The sequence below is a fragment of the Saccopteryx leptura genome, chromosome 6, assembly GCF_036850995.1.
Source record: "Saccopteryx leptura isolate mSacLep1 chromosome 6, mSacLep1_pri_phased_curated, whole genome shotgun sequence".
NCBI lineage: Eukaryota > Metazoa > Chordata > Mammalia > Chiroptera > Emballonuridae > Saccopteryx > Saccopteryx leptura.
The window spans coordinates 166,534,948-166,553,109 of NC_089508.1; the positions used below are offsets into that span (position 1 = coordinate 166,534,948).

Sequence of the window (18,162 nt, forward strand, 5' to 3'; positions counted from 1 at the left end):
AGTTTGGGAAACTAGACCAGATGGTTTCCAGCCTGTTTCTAAGCCTTGAAGGTCTACATTATGAAGTTAATTTAAATTAAAGTAATTTAGGAAAATATGTCATACAGATATTTTATTTTTATAATCTTTTTCTCACTATAAAGATTATGCATGCTTACTTTGGAATATGATCCCAGAAATTCATAATGGCAAAAATATAGTTAAAAAGTAAAAACAAAAATAACATAGATAACACAATTCAAGGGAAGAAAACATTTCATCTGTGAGTTTTTTAAATTTAGTTCTTTTAGAAATATAATTTTGAATTTCAAAATGTTAATACATATGTCAGTCTGAATTTACATAAAAGAAAGAAAAGCAATGTGGTTTTGTTTATTAAAACAACACTAGCATACTTTAAGTATCAAACTTCCCCTTGTGTACTTAAAAGTTTAATTGACTCAGAATTTACATACATCTAATATTTATCCCCAGTCTTATCCAGTAATTTAGGACACATCTGTTCTGAATAAAGTTTCATACAATTTCAATCAGTTATAAGGAGTTGAGTGAACTTTCCTTTTGGAAATGGTGCATTTAAACCCCAGCTTTTCTTACTTGCTATAGACATCCCCTTCTAGCCCTTTGCACACTTACCTTCTACTACGGAAGAAGAAAAGATAGCATTGAGCTGGGCTCTGTGTTCAGTACAGGAAGCAGCTTTGGCTTTATTTCAATACCAAGGCAACAGGTGTAGGGAGATAATTATCCGCTTATAAAAATGGTGCAGTGTTGAAAATATCTATTTACATTTTTTCCAAAGCAGAACATCAGCATGCCATTAACCACAAACAGGCAAGATGGTTAGAAAACAACAAGTACAGCAAAGATAACAACCACTGCACACCCAGGAAGTAACCTGCTGTTCCAGTGACAGCTGCATGTTCCTCCCCCTCCTTGAGGTTTCCCTATTGAGGAGAATGACTACACCATCGCTTAATTCTGATGCTATAAAGTGAGCTAGGTTGGGATTATATATATTTTTTAACTTTTAGAAAAAGATTTTATTTATTCATTTTAGGTGTGGGGGAGAAAGGGGGGAAGAGCAGGAAGCATCAACTACATATGTGCTTTGAGCAGGCAAGCCCACAGTTTTGAACTGGCAACTTCAGAGTTCCAGGTGTACGCTTTATCCACCGTGCCACGGCAGGTCAGGCGGGATTATATGATCTTATTAGAACACTTTGTCAGGAAACATAATGAAGGCAACAGGTTAACCCTTGATCTTGAAACATTTCATCTCCTGTCCATTTTGTCAGCTCCACTCAACCTGAATACCAACAATTTAAAAGATTGAAGTCTCTACCACAAAGACTAGGATTCCATGAAGTTGGCTGTGTTCTCTGTGCTTTAAACAGCACTTGGTTCTTAGAAGACTCTTTAATATTGTAGAATGAATGAGCCATCATCATAATAGCTACTGTCTGTCAATACCCAGGATATATTTGGTGCTGTTTTTTACTATAGCAATTCTAGTAGTTAGCATTATCTGTATTGTCTCACTGGGGAAACAGGCTCAGGAATGTTAAATAATGTGTCAAGTTCACACTGTGATGGGACCAGGACTCAAAGTTAGATAGGTCTGAGGTCAATGCTTTGTTTCTGTGGGTTTTTTTTTCTTCTGCAGAATGGAAAAGAATTCTATGACTTCAAAAAGGGCTTCATGTATAAAAAAAGGAAAACTCCAATAGGGCACATTCAGACTCTTTTCTGTGGTCTGATGATAATAACATTACTTAAAAAACAAAAAACAAACAAACAAAAAAATGAATCTGTGTGTGTTGCTGGGATTGTGAAAAAGAATTTTCTGAATGAGTTATCTCGAAGAGCCTTCGGTGACAAATTATTAATACCTTTAGTCTCTATTTACAAAATGACAACATGTGTATGTGTATATGTATATGTACTATATATACAATATATATATTGATATATATATGTACCCATTGTCTTAAATCTTCTTTTGTCACTGTCTAGCCTCTCCTCATCCATCTGGCAGCTGGGTGCAGGCACTAGGGCCTCAGAGAGACACGTTGACTAGATCCGTCCTCCAATCCTTTGCCTGTGGTCAGCAGCCGAGCTGCCTTTTGAGGTGAATGGGCAGCTGTAGCCAAAGAAAGCCAGGAATATCTGCAGAAGGGAAGCAGAGGTGACACCAAGCAGCCCTCCAGGAGGTGAGGGCATCACAAAGATTTGTTCACCAGAGTTTGCAGTTTCCTGATGCTTTATACATAATTTACTTCAGTAAGATTTTACTGAGAACTTCACAATCACCTTGAAAACCTGAGAATCTAATAATGGGTGCCTTAAAAAAAATCTTAATGAAAAACATCAAGGCTTTGACCGGATACTCTTCTCCACCCTCAGTATGTTTTTTCCTTCTTGGAAAATAATCAGTAGTACACAAACGAGTTTGTCGTAATTGCCCACCTAGTGTGTAAAACTTCAGCTTCAGTGTCATGCCAACAGGCAGTGTGCACAAAGTGTATGACCTAGTAAGCACTCGAGATTTCCATTTTTTTCTTTTAAGCCAGTAGTTGGACACTGTGTCTCTGGTAAGAAGTCATTCAATCAGTTCTTTATGTAACATCTTTGCTGACTTATATTCCCTGTCCCACGACAAAGATATGTTAGTCCATCTGCTTGTTATTATGCATGAATTCCCCCATAGCATTTTAATCCACTGATTTGTGTTTCTTAAGGTACATATCTTACATATCCTAATCATAAAATTTATTTCTCAAGTCACAAGTGAAACAGGCCAGAAAATGTGGATAATTTATGAAACTCATCATCACTCGGGAGATTCTCAGTATTTGCCAGAGATGGTAGATTTCCAGAGAAGGTGGATCGGGCTGACTCAATGGTGGGAGTGCGGGCTCTGGGTCAGGTGGCCTGGTTTGAATCAAAGCTCCACTCCATGAGCTGCGTGACACCAAGCGCTCCGTGAGCCTCTCTGAGTGTCCGCTGCCTTGCTTATTCACCACGGATACAACAGTTCCTACTTAAGACACTTGTTGTGAGGATGAAAGAAAGCCAATATTTAAGGGTTGGTGCTGGCCTCCTGTATCCTTGATTTGCCATGCAAGATTCCCACAAAGGATGGGCGCGACCAGCAGAGGAGTCAATTTGTCAGATTAGGTGCCATCTTTCCCTGAAGTGACCAGTCTATGATGGTCAATAGGAACAGACACAATTTAGGAGTTTTTACTTTTCTGCTTGTTAACAGATATCTTTCTGAATTGTTAAAAGATAAACTGAGGCCTACTGAAAATTTTAAGGTTTTATTTGAGCTAAACTCAATCTGAATCAGGCAGCATCCAATCTAGCAGAGAGATAGGAGCTGTGAGGAGCTATGCATAAAGACCTTTATAGCCAGAGGGAGCCAGAACAAGACCGAATACTAGGCAACAAAGCCTGTTGGTACCTGTCCCTTAGGGGAGGGCAGGGGTCCATCAGGCAGATTACCTACCTGCTGCTGCTCAGGCCGTTCCTGATTAACTGGTGTAAGATTTCACTTCTGAGAGGCTGAGTGTGTAATTAAGTCTCCAGTTAGTGACATGGGGCTTAACATAAGTGACTTCATTTTGAGTCAGTTGTCTTGTTATTTTAGAAATTGCAGAAGCACTATTTGTAAAATAAACTCATCTGGAGGTTTCTAAAGGGAATTTACTTCAATAAAAAGAGACATTAGTTATTTAAAACCACATGAGCATTTTAAGGAGAAAGGGTAAAAGATATTTCAAGAGATAAAATTTCTGAATTTTTTTCTCCTCCTCATCCTTCTTTTCCCTTTCTCCTGGCCCTCCTCCTCTCCTTTTGTTCTTTCTTTACCTTCTTCCCCCTCTCTTTAACAGAGCTCAGAGTTTGTGATCTTGATGGTGGTGTTGGTGGCAAAATGGCATCAGGTGTTAGACTGGTGGAGTTAGACTGGAGTTTCGTTCAGCAACTTCGGTACTTGAGTTCTGCCTGAGAAAGAATTCAGAGTCAAGACTCAAATACAAGCACACATTTATTTAGAAAGTCACTGAGGTAGAAGAAGTGAGCAGTAGAAGAAACGGGCTCAGGAAACAAGTTACTGGGGCAAAGAAGGGCCCTTAAAGCTTAGGGGAGAGAGAGAGAGAGAGAGAGAGAGAGACCAGGAAACTGCCTGTGGGAAGGGTGTGGGTAGGGGCACTGGCACGCTCCATAGAGAGTGCCACACTGGTTCTTTGTCTTGAAGGCTTTTACTTGCTCTCGCAAGGCAGAGATTTCAGGGGAGGCCCCAGGGGAGAATGTCAATGGAATACTCATCAGCTTTCCAGGAGTGTCTCCTCAGGGTCCTGGTTTCCACTGATTGGTTGGTACTAGGGGAGGGGTCATTGGTCATTATGTTACCAGTGAAGCTACAAAACCTTGATTCTTACCTCGCTTGAGAGAGAGAATTCAGTCAAGAGACAAAGTACAGCAAGCAAAGCGAGGGTTTACTGGCTTGGGTGGGAACACACTCAGGAAGGCCTGAGCGGCAGCTCACTCTCGAGAATGAGTGCCCTGATTAGCTACAAAATTTAGGTATTTATGGGCTTTACTTTCTGGACTTTTCCATTCCCATTTTTGCCTTTTTTTTTCTTTCTAGCTTTTTCTCGTTTATCTGTCTTCATCGTATTGCTATGTGGTCAATACCATATCAGGCAACTCGAGACCACCAGTCTGGAGGTGGTGAGGTCTGTTCTAGCTTAAAAATGTACCTGGATCCTGCATACAAGTAATGCATGGGGGCAGTTCATCCCTCCACCTCCTTTGCCTGTCCCAGCTCATGTCTAACCAGCCACCCAATCTAACAATTGCATCTGGTCCTGCCGTCAACCGTGACATTGCTCCATCTGCTTTTGCTGCTTTTCTGGGCCTGGAGGTAAAATACAGCTGAGGTCCGGATGTTCTCTCTAGGGCTTACTGCTTGAGGGAGTGGTCATGCACAACTTCTATGGGGAGGGTCATATGAGGCTATTCTCTGGCCCTGTTGCTCCTCCTCTAAGGTGTCTACCACATAACTAGCAACATGCCAGGGGAGGAAAGTTCAGGGAAAGTCCCGAACCAGATGACCAGCCATATGAAAGGTCAAGGGGTATAAACTGATTGACCAGCAGTTAGCCTGGGGGCTAGGTCCTTCTCCCAGTTTTACCCATTGCTAGGCCCCCCAGAACTTTCCGCCCTGGACCTTAATGTACCTGGCCCATTGTCCTCGCTCTGCTCATGCCTATCTAACTGCCTACCACAGATAGAGTCAAGAAGGCTTGAGACTGTCTTTACTCCACTGTATGCTCTTACTTCCTTTGTCAAATATCAATTGTCCGTAAAAGTGTAGGTTTATTTCTGGGTTCTCTGTTCTGTTCCATTGATCTATATGCCTGTTCTTATGCCAGTACCAAGCTGTTTTGAGTATAGTGGCCTTGTAGTATAACTTCATATCAGGAAGTGTGATACCTCCCACTTTATTCTTTTTTTTTCAAGATAGTTGAGGTTATTCGTGTTCTTTTTCAGTTCCATATAAATTTTTGGAATATGTGTTCTATATCTTTGAAGTATGTCTTTAGTATTTTAATTGGTATTGCATTGAATTTATAAATTGCTTTGGGTAATATAGACATTTTAATGATGTTTATTCTTCCTATCCATGAACATGGTATATGCTTCCACTTGTTTGTATCTTCCTTAATTTCTTTTATCAATGTTTTATAATTTTCCAGGTGCAAGTCTTTAATCTCCTTGGTTAAATTTACTCCTCGGTACTTTATTTTTTTGGTTGCAATAGTGAAGGGGATTGTTTCCTTAATTTCTCTTTCTGACAGTTCATTGTTAGTATATTAAAATGCCTTTGATTTCTGTGTATTAATTTTATACCCTGCCACCTTGCTGAATTCATTTATCAGGTCCAGTAGTTTTTTGACTGAAACTTTAGGGTTTTCTATATACAGTATCATATCATCTGCAAATAATGATAGTTTTACTTCTTTTTTTCCAATTTTGATGCCTCTTATTTCTTCTTCTTGTCTGATTGCTGTGGCTAGGACTTCCAGTACTATGTTGAATAAGAGTGGTGAAAGGGGGCACCCCTGCCTTGTTCTTGATCTTAAGGGGATTTCTTTTAATTTTTGCCCATTGAGTATGATGTTGGCTGTGGGTTTGTCATAGGTGGCTTTTATCATGTTGAGGTATGTTCCCTGTATTCCCACTTTGCTGAGAGTTTTGATCATAAATGGGTGCTGGATTTTATCAAATGCTTTTTCTGCATCTATGAAATTATCATGTGGTACAGCCACTGTGGAAAACAGTATGGAGATTCCTTGAAAAATTAAAAAATGAAACTGCCTTTTGTCCCAACCATCCTACTTTTAGGAATATATTCCAAGAACACCATATCACTGATTCAAAAAAAGAAATGCACCCCCATTTTTATGGCAGCATTGTTTACAATAGTGAAGATCTGGAAACAGCCCAAGTGTCCGTCAGTGGACGAGTGGATTAAAAAGCAGTGGTACAGCCCTGGACGGTTGGCTCAGTGGTAGAGCATCGGCCTGGCATGCAGGAGTCCCGGGTTTGATTCCCGGCCAGGGCACACAGGAGAAATGCCCATCTGCTTCTCCACCCCTCCCCCTCTCCTTCCTCTCTGTCTCTCTCTTCCCCTCCTGCAGCCAAGGCTCCATTGGAGCAGGGTTGGCCCAAGTGCTGGGGATGGCTCTATGGCCTCTGCCTCAGGCACTAGAATGGCTCTGGTTGCAGCAGAGCGATGCCCCAGAGGGGCCGAGCCCCCTGGTGGGCATGCCGGGTGGATCCCGGTCGGGCTCATGCAGGAATCTGTCTGACTGCCTCCCTGTTTCCAACTTCAAAAAAAAAAAAAAAAAAAAGCAGTGGTACATATATATAATGGAGTAATATGGGGCCATGAAAAAGAAGGAAATCTTACCTTTTGCAACAACATGGATGGACCTGGAAACTATTATGTTAAGTGAAATAAGCCAGGCAGAGAAAGAAAAATATCATATGACCTCACTCATTTGAGGAATTTAAGGAACAATGTGAACTGAGGAATGGAATTGAGACAGAAGAGGGATCAAAGGGACCAGAGGAAAAGAGGACAGAGGGAAAGGGGATGATAGGATGGGATAAACCTGAAGGGAAGGGGGCAGGGCGCTGTTGAGAGAGCATCAAGGGAGATGTTGAGGGGAATACGGGAGAGGGGGGATGCATTCAGGGCAACACTAGAATCTATGTAAACACAATAAATTAAAAAAAAAAAGGCTTAAAATGCTGGACCATCGCAGGGGAACCCAGTCATTGAGAATGAAGAAGCAGAAAGAATGAGATGTATAATATATATTTTTTTATCATTCTGTATGTGAGGATGTGACCATGTCAGTGTTTCTCCAGAATCCACAAAAGCTGATATATCCGTTCAAAGTTCTGATTACTCTTGTGAAATATGCAATCAAAAGGGTGGGCAGCAACATTCACTCTCCATCTTGTGGGGATGTGACCTGTCTGTGGTTGGAGCCTTCAGACTTCATCAGAGAATAAAACAGGTGGGTGCCGGTAAGGAAAGACACACTTCTCCCTATTTCCTCCTGCAGAGGAACTTCCTTTCTTATAACCAGCCATGCCGTGTGTACTCACTTCCCTGCTTGGATTTCTCTACCGGTGGTATCAATTCCACCTGTAAGGCTTCCTGGATCTGAAGGTTTCCTGTTTCATTCAGACTCTCTGTTTTACAAGGAAAGTCCAACAAAGCCACAGTCTTCTGAAAGCTGGCTCTGTTTACATTGTATCCAGGTAATTATAATTTCCTTAACAGTGACCATTCCTCTGGTAATATGTATTCACACTAAAAGAGATATTTTGAAATCCTTTAACAGCATATTAAAATGCAAATTGGTCTTCCTATTAAAGATTTCTGGAAGTTCTCTGACAACACATTTAAATGCAAATTATCAAAGCGTAGATGATAAAATTAAAATTGGAAAACATAATATACCTCCATGGAGGGACTGAAGTTCTGAGCAGCTAAGAGGGAAGCAGTCAGTGGTCCAGGCCCATTGCTTGTAATCGCATAGTCGGTCAGTGACCAGGTCTGGAGAAAGGTAGAGGAAGACATTCCCATTTCCCAGTTACTCCTCTTCCATCTGCATTTAATTCTGCAAAATGGATCTGAGCAGAATGGACTCATGGCAACCTGATAACCAGTACAGACTCTCTCTCCCTTCCTACCTGTCATATTGCTTGGACAGACAGGGAAGGCAAAGCTCCCAACCCACTGGTACTACTGTGTGACTCTGCCCTGCCCAATTTACAGCCTTTCCAAGATTTCTCCCCTTTTTCCTGATCTCTCTAGAACTGGGTTTTTAAATGAAACAGATCCCCATGGCAACGATACAAGCCAGTGCTTTCCTAATTCTGCTTTCGTGACACTGCAGGGTCCTTCTCATTATTCCAAAGGGTATCACACGACTCTCAAACAATATTAGTTTTAATTCACTCTAAATCTGAAAGTAAATATGTGTCATTCTGTGGTTGGGGCAACTGGGTGATGGAGAATGTGGGTTGGGAGTAAGGGTGAAATCAGTGATTTGCTCAAAAGGCTTTATCATTTAACATTAGAGATTATTTTAGGACTCTGGTTGCTTAAGAACAATGTAAAACTTACTCCTAATTCCTGAAACGTAGCCCACAGGTTAATATTCCACAATAGCCTGGGCAAGCCTTTCTCAGCAGGGCTGACCATCAGTCCTCTGACCTTGTTTCCCCAGGGCCTTGCTAGATGGCCATGGGAGAATTTCCTGATGAAGTAGGTGTCTTTGGCAGTCTTCACTGTATTCTCTGTTTAAAAGTAATGCTTCATTTTACAAGTAATACACGAATACATTTTCCTCCAAGAGCTCTTTTGTATGTATATAAAACCTAGTCTCCTCCTCTTCTCTTGAAAGTTAGCCTTTGTCGTGAGTTATGTGCCCTTCATAACAATTCTAATATATATATTTATATATATATACACACACATACATATGTATATTCTATATATATTCTATATTCTATATACATATATATGATATATATATATATATATATATATATATATATATATATACATACAGAGAGAGAGAGAGAGATGTATGTATGTATATATCCAGGGGAAAAAGTTTCATATGGAAAATAATATAATAATGAATAGTAATACAAGAATAAACTTTGTGTTTTGTGCACTTACAACTATAAATGTACTTTTGCTATATCCTGTATATATCTATTGATGATGTATAGAACTATTATGTATGTATCCTTTTTCAAAAAAAAAATTTGACATTCTACAATATGGTTTTTGCTTCTCAATAGTTTAGGGGATTATTAATTTTGATGGGTACAGCTTTAATTTATTTAGTATTATTTATTTTTATTTATAATAATGCTTTTAGTATTATTGTGCATGATATATCACTTAATGGTAGACATTTAGAGTACTTGTAATTTTTCACTATTACAGATAATGCCACAGGAAATATTTTTGCATGTGATTCATATTAGGGTAGACATTTAGAGATGAAATTACTATGATTCTAATTTGTTAAAGAATTTGCCCCTTTCTTTTAGTCCTCTATATCTGTCTGAGACCCAGAAACATTTCTTTTACTAGTCAGCTGTAGTATTCTGGAAGGAGAGATCTTATTCCCTATTGAAACTCTATTCCATAAATCTGTGTAATTAAAAAATAACAATATTGCAATAAATTACATCACAATGACAGACAGATCCTGTGTTTTATCCACAGTGCGAATGACAAGGCGCGAAGCAGAGCCCTGAGTGATAGAGCTAATACTCACTCAGCATTGCTGCATATCCGTAGACTCTTTATTCTTCCCTGAGGGTGAAAGAGTCACTATGTATTTATCCCCTAAGTGTCTTATTTCTCTTGGAAACTTTGCTGTAGGGCAAAAATAGTAACTTGCAATTGTATAATTCTTTGTGTTCTTTGGTGGGTCTCATAGTCTGGAAATACTGAACTATCTGGTGAATTCGGGCAGTGTAAGTAGCTCAACGTTGAAGATGATGATGATGATGATACTCATGCTCCTCTGGGCTCATCGGAATCCTTGCTGAGGAAAAAAACACTATAAACTAACTGCTGAATGGCTTTCTTTTGTAGAGTGCATGCTAAACTTAAAGAGTAGACAGCCCTGGCCGGTTGGCTCAGTGGTAGAGCATCAGCCTGACGTGCGGAAGTCCCGGGTTCGATCCCCGGCCAGGGCACACAGGAGAAGCACCCATCTGCTTCTCCACCCCTCCCCCTCTCCTTCCTCTCTGTCTCTCTCTTCCCCTCCTGCAGCCAAGGCTCCACTGGAGCAAAGATGGCCCAGGCGCTGAGGATGGCTCCATGGCCTCTGCCTCAGGTGCTAGAATGGCTCAAGTTGCAACAGAGCAACACCCTGGATGGGCAGAGCATCGCCCCCTGGTGGGCGTGCCGGGTGGATCCCGGTCGGACACATGTGGGAGTCTGTCTTACTGCCTCCCCGTTTCCAGCTTCAGAAAAATACAAAAAAAAAAAAAAAAAAGAGTAGACAGGCACATAGACCGCTAAACTTGGGAAGAACTTAGACCAGTGCTGTCATAGTTCATCAAAGATAATTAGATCTCAGAGGTAATACATCCTGTCCACTTAGCAATGGCCAACATTATAAACCATATATATTTTTATTTTATTAATAAAATAATATTATTAATTCTGAGAGAGACAGGGAGAGTGATGAAAAGCATCAACTCGTATTTGTGTCACTTTAGTTGTTTGTTGATTGCTTCTCATATGTGCCTTGACTGGGCTGTGAGAGGCCTCAAGCTGATCTAATGACCCCTTGATCAAGCCAATGACCTTTGGGCTCAAGCTGTTGACCTTGGAATCATGTTGATAATCCCACACTCAAGCTGGATGAGCCTGTGCTCAAGCTGGCAACCTCAGGAGTTTCCAAACTGGAATCTCAGCATCCCAGGTCAATACTCTATCCCAGGGATAGTCAACCTTTTTATACCTACCGCCCACTTTTGTATCTCTGTTAGTAGTAAAATTTTCTAACCTCCCACTGGTTCCACAGTAATGGTGATTTATAAAGTAGGGAAGTAACTATACTTTATAAAATTTATAAAGCAGAGTTACAGCAAATTACAGCATATAATAATAATTACTTACCAAGTACTTTATGTCGGATTTTCACTAAATTTGGCAGAATAAATCTTTATAAAACAACTTACTATAGTTAAATCTATCTTTTTATTTATACTTTGGTTGCTCTGCTACCGCCCATCATGAAAACTGGAACGCCCACTAGTGGCGGGAGGGACCAGGTTGACCAGCACTGGTCCTATCCTCTGCGCTACCACTGGTCAGTCATACCTGTTAATTTTTACATACAGTAAAATTCACTTTTTTTTCTTTTTTAGTATATATTTCTGTGAATTTTGACAAATTTACCAACACAACCAGGATACAAAACAGTTCCATCACTCCAAAAAGATTCATGCTGGGCCTTTGTAGTCAAATCCAACCTCTACCCTAATCTCTAGCAACTGCTGATCTCTGAAATAGTGCTGTCTTCAGATTTTATGTAAATGGGGGCATACTGTATTTAAACCTTTTAAGCCTGGCTGCTTTTATTTACATAATGCATTTTAAGAGCCATTCATGTTTTTTAGTGTATTAGAAGTTTACTTCTTTTTATTTCTGAATGTCATTCTATTATATGGATACACCACAGTTTGAATTGTTCATTCACTCATTGAAAGACAAGTGGGTTGGTTGTTTCTAACTTTTGCTGATTATAAATAATGCTGCTCTATATATTTGTGTACAAGGTTTTTTTTTGTAAACATAAGATTGTTTTTCTCTAGGGTAAATAACTGGAAGTGGCATTATTGGGTCATATAGTAAGTATATATTTAATGTTTTAAGAAACAGCCCAACTGTTTGCCATTGTTATTGTACTGTTTTGTAGTCCTACCTGAATAAGAGATCCAGTTCTCAGCAACTTTGCCAGCACTGTTATTGTTTAGGTTTTTGCCATTTAAATAAGTTTGTAGTGGTATCTCATTATGGTTTTAAGTTTGCATTTACCTAATTTTAATCAGTTTACCTAATTGTAATCAATCACTGGCATAGATCATAAGCCAGCAATACCAGAAACAAAAACAGAGAACTAAAATTCCTTGACTGAAATATAAAGGAATCCTATAAACTTGTTTTCTGAACACCATGTCTCGGTGGGGCATGAAATTATGTGTCTGAACAAATGAAGAACAAATAAAAACTTTGATTATCTGGGGGATGTAAATCAATTAGGTTGTGTCAGGAAGTACTCTTTTGGTTATGTTCACAGAAATCCAACACTATACTGCTTAAGCTATTAAAAATGTATTTGAAATTTGAGGGGTAATATGGTTTAAGAAATGGCTAGATCCAATTACTCGCGTGTTGGTTTATATAGCTTTGTGTTGGCTTTATTCTTGGGGAGATTCTTTCTATGATGTGGCAAGGTCAGTAGTAATTCCAGATTTATAATCCTTTCTCAAAGCAACTTCAGTAAATAGAGTATCCTTCCCAAAATTGTAATTGAAAGTTGAAGATCTGCATTGATTGGGGATTGGGCTATCTTCCTATCTATGAACCAGTGGCTATTATCCTGATTGTCCAGACCTAGGTCTGGGACCAGGAAGTATGTTCAGCCCTTGATAAAGCCTGGACTACAAGTAAGGAATGAGCAAATCCTGGAGGGAACTTGAGATCCTGTGAACAAGAGAAAAAGGCCTTGATTCTAGAAAGGCAACGAGCTAGCTACCTACTATGTAAGCCATGTTGAAGGAGGATAGAAACCATGAAAAGAAACCTTTCCCACTTCACTTGGTAGCCTATTTGTGTGAGAAGGAAAGCTCACAGGCCAGTTTTCTGTGACTACAGCAGTAACAATTCTCTTGAATCCAGGGGAGTGAGGGGATATGCTGAGGTTTTGTAGTCACTGATTTTAGCTCTGACATGGATAGTCAATACCATTCTCCAGCAGTGTTGAATGGCATATGCAAAACACAGGTTTTTGTCACTAATTGCTACCTGCTATATTTTGTTATTTATATATATATATAAAAATAAGGGACAGATTTCAGGTGTAAGGGATTGCTTTTCAAGTTAAAAAGTATATCAAAAACATGTTTTAAAGTCAAAACCTTTATAGCTAAAGGGGAAGATCACTAAGAATGAAAAGCAGAACTCTGGTGGAAGGAAAGAGTTAGGAAAGTGAAGAAGGTAGGCATTGCTAAAATCATAGGTGTTCCTCTCTCCTGTTCTGTAGCTCTCACCAGAAACTGAAAGTGCACAGGTTTCAAGGTTGAATGTCACAGCCAGGACCCCTAGGTGATCACCTGAAATCCACCATTGCAAAGCATCTCGTGTTCAGAGGCCGCCATAGGCAGGGCACAGAGACAGCATTGCTTCCTGGGAGGTTGAGTCTCTACTCGTCAGAGGGGAGTCAGTATGGAGAGAGGTGCATGAAAGGTCTCAGGAGGAGTCAGATGTGGCCTCTGCTGAAGCAGCGGCTTCACAAAAGAAAAGTCTCCTGGGAGCCAAGAAAGAGAACAGGGATTTAGGCAAGTTTCTCAGCTACTGCCAGCACCAGATCAGCACTTGAGAAAATCAGAGAGCCTCAAGTTAGCCCTCAACATCTTCGGGATAAGAAGAAAAAGAGAGATGATGAGACAAATACTTTGACGTTTCATTCAAAGTCTGACACGTGGAGTGGGTAGCGAAGGTGAAACTTTAATGCATGATTTTCTTCCCGTTCTCTCCTTCCGGTCAGTTCTCCTGTCCTCCTCGTTTTCTCTTTGGCTTTCCCTCTTTTTGCCACGCCTCTTCCCCCACCCCTGGCTCCTGTAGAGTCACATCTGTGCACTCCAAATATCTACTTTGGGACTCGGTGACTTTTCAGTTATTTTTGTTTGTTTGTTTTTCTAAGCACAGCGCAAGTGTACCAGGGAATTTTCACTGTGGTCCGCGCAAAAACACATGCACAGCGCATGCGCTCCCCTGTGTGGTTTCACTCCAAAAGGTAAGGATTGAAAGAAACATTTCTATTGTACATAATTCAAAAAAAATGCATTCTATGCGGTTCTCTTTTTGGCAAACGTAGGGCCACAGTTTCAAAAGATAGTATTTTGAAGTTGGTATTATGATGAACTGACCTGAAGTAAAAGACCGATCCCTTTGTAAGTTTTTGCCCATTTCTTCAAAACTCTGAAAACCACATGGATTGATTTTTCAACGCACAAAATTTTCGTGTGTCAGTCCCAGGTCTGAGTGGGAAGCATGTGCTTATGATAGCAGCTATCATACTAATCCTCCCCCCTCCCTTCTCTTACTGGTGACGGTAAATGACTTTATTATTATTTTTTTTCTGATAAAGAATCTGAATCATTGGCATCATCTCTTGAAGTTTCTGGCAGGAACATTTTTGATTTTGTTTTGAATCATCACCAATTGCCAGGCCTAACTTAATATAAAACCCAGAGGTTCGAAGGGTTCTTTTGTTGTTTATTTTGTTTTGTTTTAGATAGACATCTTTATTTCTTTGTGTCTCTGGCGATTTATTTGAGAACATAGCCAAATATCATCTATGTCACAAGTGTGTGAGTCAAGATATGTCTTTTCTCTCTCAAAAATATCTTTAGATTATTTTTCCCCCAATTTAGTGAGTCGCAGGTACAGGTAACAGTCTGGATGAGCCTACGGGTCCCCAGCAGAGACATCATTGCAGTTTCCACTGGTACTATGGGGAATCGACTGAGCTATACTTAATCCATACACGTGTATGTCCAATTTCAAAGGGCTCGAAGATCCGTGATGGAAAACAAATCACTTAATATATTCGTCTACTTTTTATACTGCAAGCCTTAGATTGAGCCGCACAATTTAAAAATTCAATTCAATAAATAGTTATAACCACCCACCGAGATGTAGCCACTGTGAGATGCTGGTGGGGAGAAAATGAATATCATATTGTTTTTTGAGATAGGGGTGGGGATGGGAAACAGATGTTATTATGATACTAATGGACATCTGCATTACGCTTTAGAATTTTTCACTTACCTTTACTCTAAAATACAGTTGTATGAGGAGGAATCATGCCTTTATTTCTAGTCTTAATTTTAATATCTGCAACATCCTTTTATGTAAATTGAGTGACCTGGAATTAATGATGTCATGGAGATTTACTCTGCATGGTTGAAAAATCTGCCTCCTCTGATAATTGTGGTAAGGACAGTAGTAACAGCAATAATAAGAATAAGAATTATATCAAATATTACTGAGCACTCACTATGTACCGGATATGGTTCTAAATGTATTTTAAGATTTACCTCACTTTATCCTTGTGTATTAGTCTAAGTCCTCCTAGAAGCAGATGCCAAGAGAGGATTAAACATGCAAGTGTTTTGTTAGTGGAATCCTTGTGAGAGAAAATGAGTGGGGAGGGAGCCAGAAGAGGTAGGAAGGTCTGTCAGGCTATGATGCACGTTGCACCTCAATTGAAAGAGAAAGAGAGAAGGAAGGTTAGGTGGAAGTCTTCTCAATTGCCATCCATCTGAGGAAGGTTATGCAAGATGGGCAGGGAGTCCTGGCTTCACAATTAGCCTTTTGAGCAATCGCATGTCTTCTACAAATGGACCTGCCTTAATAGCCTTCCTGCATTCTGTTATTGTCAGGGAGATGTCTGCATGAGGTGGAGCATTAGTACAAATGCTCCTGTGGACTTCAGTACAGCTGCCAGGGTCCTTGACCAATGGATCTTACATTCTTCATGATCTGAAGTCTGTAGATGTATTCTTACAGGCACTACACCTTCCAACTCCATTTTATAGATGGGAAAACTAAGGCACCAAGGTTAACAACTCCTAAGTGACAGAGCCAGGATGCCACCTCATGTACTCTAGTGTCAGATTCTATGCTTTTAACCACCAGATCAATTGTCAAGGTGTATTTCCATAGTCTTTGATGCTATTAAAGTGAAAGTCTTTATAATGCTTTACAAACTCTGAAGCACTGTGTGGGGATCTTCAGCAGGGATTGTTAGACTTGAGCCTCCATAAATTCACCCTGGGACTTCCTGAAGACTAGGAATTACCCTTCTGCCTACAGATTCTGGTTTAGGAAGTGTGGGTGGGGCTTTGGGATTTATATTTTAAGAGCCATCCCTAGTGATCATTTTCAAATGATCCTTGAATGAGCCTTTCACTACAAACACCACCCTAGAGAAAGAATACTTTTAAATTCTGATTGTGCCAACTTCTAGTTTTAAAACTTTGAACAACTTACTTCAGTCCATTAAACCCAGTTTTTGAAGATGATAACAGCAACAAATGACTAAATAGGGATCAGCAGACTTTTGTGGGTTCCCATTGGACTAGATGTGAAAGCACTGCTTATGGTCTGAGGACATTGTCCAGATACCTGTCCTAATGATGCCTGCTGACTCAGTGCCTTCAGCTACAGCCTTGCAGTCTGACTGTGCCACAGATAGTTGGGGGTCCTGGCTATTTGAGGGAATGTCAGGTGCCTCAGATTTGACCATATTTGATATCTGCCCTTGAATCTAGGTAAGGTAGAGAGGAATGTCTTTAAAGTAGTCAACAAATCCAAAAATTACTCCTCTAGTCCTGCAGTAAGTCACATTAAGTCTTTAGAGAGTGTCCTGTTTATGTGAGTGGCCTGAACATGGAATTCTTGCAAAGGTACTTCACTGGTGCATCCCTCCCCCTTTATTTATGGCATTACTACTGGCCCCTTTAAAAAATTAACAGTGATAGGAAGTCAGGGTGCTGTGGAAGAGGAAGAAAATGTTCATTGAATGCTTGTCCCTTCCTTCAACTTGCTGTGGGAACCAGATGTGCTGTAACCTGCATCTTCCTGCATTTTACCCTGAGGTAGCTAATGCCGCTGTATCCCTTGAAAGCAGATCTCAGGGATCAGCTCGAATGCCCATCTGCTAAGGAGTTAAGAGGACTGAGGTTTAAAGCTGTGAGGTGCCTGTCATTAATATTTTTTAGCTGTCTGTAAAGATGGTTTATCACTGGCCTCACATAACCCTTCCTTTGTCTGCCATCTGCTAGAAGAGGGGACACCTATGTCCAAGACTGGGCTCTCCGCTCTCATCCCTCTACTGAGTCCATGCTGGTGCATCTCTCCTCTACATTATATTCTTGAGCCAAAGATCTTAGGAAAGGGAAAGCCACTTAGCCTCCCTGAGACCCAGTCTCTTTGCCTGTGGCTTGAGGGTAGTAATACATGCCCTATCTATTTCAGTGAGGCTCAGACCAGCTAGAGGCAACCCCTTTCTTAAGACTTAACTGGTTACCAGATTATGATTATGCATTGAGCTCTCTTTACTACTGAGCCCTCTTTCCAATAGGACAAATTTGGTAAATTAAACTTCTGTTTCTAGAAATACATTTATACCATAAAAATAAGAGGAATTAAAAATAAACAAAATGAAAAGAAAGTTAAGTGAAAACTTTGAACATGTATTAAGCATTAAAAAAAACCTAACAATAAAATTCTCTGTCATAAACATGCTTTTTGAGAAATTTGCCTGCATAGACAAACTAGATGAGATATACTAAAATTTCTTCATTTTTTATTATTTTTTTGTACTTGAATTTTTTCTTTTATAATCATGGGCATATTTTAAAGTTTATTCACCTTACACATGTTTATGATTAAGTCAGTGTGCCTGAACACTTCTCAAATATGAATAGCAAATGTCCGGTCAGAAGCAGTTTCCATAGTGACTTCTTTTTCAAAGATCCCTTGCTCTTTTCTATCAATAAAATATTTCCTTCTGATTATCCATCAATGATAGTATAAACAGATGTCAAATTTTCTCTTTAGGCAGTGTCACATTGCTAAGGCTTTTGCTTCTAAAAAAGTCTTGTTTTTATTTTTATTTTTAAATGTCTGTCGAGAAGGGTGTTTCTTAATTTGAGTGATTTTTGCTCATGTCCCTGGAAATCACCCTTGAAGTGTTTGAGTCATTGCATGCAGGTTCCCTTGAACTCTGACTTCAGGCCAAG

General features: G+C 39.9%; 1 protein-coding gene and 1 non-coding gene across 2 annotated transcripts in view; both read left to right on the plus strand.

Annotated features, from left to right (window-relative positions):
• Nucleotides 1-18,162, plus strand: part of KCTD16 (potassium channel tetramerization domain containing 16) — a 255,602-nt gene that overhangs the window by 62,142 nt on the left and 175,298 nt on the right. The gene's annotated exons all lie outside the window — the stretch shown is intronic.
• On the plus strand, nt 10,239-10,314 carry TRNAV-GAC (transfer RNA valine (anticodon GAC)). The gene has a single exon. It is a non-coding gene; the product is annotated as a tRNA-Val (tRNA).